The sequence below is a fragment of the Mus caroli genome, unplaced genomic scaffold (assembly GCF_978045245.1).
Source record: "Mus caroli unplaced genomic scaffold, Mus_caroli_1 scaffold_25, whole genome shotgun sequence".
Taxonomy (NCBI): Eukaryota; Metazoa; Chordata; class Mammalia; order Rodentia; family Muridae; genus Mus; species Mus caroli.
Window position 1 is genome coordinate 7,845,818 of NW_028227280.1, and position 3,074 is coordinate 7,848,891.

The window sequence follows — 3,074 nt, forward strand, 5'->3', positions numbered from 1 at the left end:
CATATACTATGTACTACACTGTGCGTTTCTTATATTCTAAGTTTTTCAGTGCAACTCACTCATATACTATGTACTACACTGTGCGTTTCTTATATTCTAATTTTTTCAGTGCAACTCACTCATATACTATGTACTACACTGTGCGTTTCTTATATTCTAAGTTTTTCAGTGCAACTCACTCATATACTATGTACTACACTGTGCGTTTCTTATATTCTAAGTTTTTCAGTGCAACTCACTCATATACTATGTACTACACTGTGCGTTTCTTATATTCTAAGTTTTTCAGTGCAACTCACTCATATACTATGTACTACACTGTGCGTTTCTTATATTCTAAGTTTTTCAGTGCAACTCACTCATATACTATGTACTACACTGTGCGTTTCTTATATTCTAAGTTTTTCAGTGCAACTCACTCATATACTATGTACTACACTGTGCGTTTCTTATATTCCAAGTTTTTCAGTGCAACTCACTCATATACTATGTACTACACTGTGCATTTCGTGTAATGCGGGTTTTTCAGTAAATTCTAAGTTTTTCAGTGCAACTCACTCATATACTATGTACTACACTGTGCGTTTCTTATATTCTAAGTTTTTCAGTGCAACTCACTCATATACTATGTACTACACTGTGCGTTTCTTATATTCTAAGTTTTTCAGTGCAACTCACTCATATACTATGTACTACACTGTGCGTTTCTTATATTCTAAGTTTTTCAGTGCAACTCACTCATATACTATGTACTACACTGTGCGTTTCTTATATTCTAAGTTTTTCAGTGCAACTCACTCATATACTATGTACTACACTGTGTGTTTCTTATATTCTAAGTTTTTCAGTGCAACTCACTCATATACTATGTACTACACTGTGCGTTTCTTATATTCTAAGTTTTTCAGTGCAACTCACTCATATACTATGTACTACACTGTGCGTTTCTTATATTCTAAGTTTTTCAGTGCAACTCACTCATATACTATGTACTACACTGTGCGTTTCTTAAATTCTAAGTTTTTGAGTGCAACTCACTCATATACTATGTACTACACTGTGCGTTACTTATATTCTAAGTTTTTCAGTGCAACTCACTCATATACTATGTACTACACTGTGCGTTTCTTATATTCTAAGTTTTTCAGTGCAACTCACTCATATACTATGTACTACACTGTGCGTTTCTTAAATTCTACGTTTTTCAGTGCAACTCACTCATATACTATGTACTACACTGTGCGTTTCTTATATTCTAAGTTTTTCAGTGCAACTCACTCATATACTATGTACTACACTGTGCGTTTCTTATATTCTAAGTTTTTCAGTGCAACTCACTCATATACTATGTACTACACTGTGCGTTTCTTATATTCTAAGTTTTTCAGTGCAACTCACTCATATACTATGTACTACACTGTGCGTTTCTTATATTCTAAGTTTTTCAGTGCAACTCACTCATATACTATGTACTACACTGTGCATTTCGTGTAATGCGGGTTTTTCAGTAAATTCTAAGTTTTTCAGTGCAACTCACTCATATACTATGTACTACACTGTGCGTTTCTTATATTCTAAGTTTTTCAGTGCAACTCACTCATATACTATGTACTACACTGTGCGTTTCTTATATTCTAAGTTTTTCAGTGCAACTCACTCATATACTATGTACTACACTGTGCGTTTCTTATATTCTAAGTTTTTCAGTGCAACTCACTCATATACTATGTACTACACTGTGCGTTTCTTATATTCTAAGTTTTTCAGTGCAACTCACTCATATACTATGTACTACACTGTGCGTTTCTTATATTCCAAGTTTTTCAGTGCAACTCACTCATATACTATGTACTACACTGTGCATTTCATGTAATGCGGGTTTTTCAGTAAATTCTAAGTTTTTCAGTGCAACTCACTCATATACTATGTACTACACTGTGCGTTTCTTATATTCTAAGTTTTTCAGTGCAACTCACTCATATACTATGTACTACACTGTGCGTTTCTTATATTCTAAGTTTTTCAGTGCAACTCACTCATATACTATGTACTACACTATGCGTTTCTCTAAATTCTAAGTTTTTCAGTGCAACTCACTCATATACTATGTACTACACTGTGCGTTTCTTATATTCTAAGTTTTTCAGTGCAACTCACTCATATACTATGTACTACACTGTGCGTTTCTTATATTCTAAGTTTTTCAGTGCAACTCACTCATATACTATGTACTACACTGTGTGTTTCTTATATTCTAAGTTTTTCAGTGCAACTCACTCATATACTATGTACTACACTGTGCGTTTCTTATATTAAGTTTTTCAGTGCAACTCACTCATATACTATGTACTACACTGTGCGTTTCTTATATTCTAAGTTTTTCAGTGCAACTCACTCATATACTATGTACTACACTGTGCGTTTATTATAATCTAAGTTTTTCAGTGCAACTCACTCATATACTATGTACTACACTGTGCGTTTCTCTAAATTCTAAGTTTTTCAGTGCAACTCACTCATATACTATGTTCTACACTGTGCGTTTCTTATATTCTAAATTTTTCAGTGCAACTCACTCATATACTATGTACTACACTGTGCGTTTCTTATATTCTAAGTTTTTCAGTGCAACTCACTCATATACTATGTACTACACTGTGCGTTTCTTATATTCTAAGTTTTTCAGTGCAACTCACTCATATACTATGTACTACACTGTGCGTTTCTTATATTCTAAGTTTTTCAGTGCAACTCACTCATATACTATGTACTACACTGTGCGTTTCTTATATTCTAAGTTTTTCAGTGCAACTCACTCATATACTATGTACTACACTGTGCGTTTCTTATATTCTAAGTTTTTCAGTGCAACTCACTCATATACTATGTACTACACTGTGCGTTTCTTATATTCTAAGTTTTTCAGTGCAACTCACTCATATACTATGTTCTACACTGTGCATTTCGTGTAATGCGGGTTTTTCAGTAAATTCTAAGTTTTTCAGTGCAACTCACTCATATACTATGTACTACACTGTGTGTTTCTTATATTCTAAGTTTTTCAGTGCAACTCA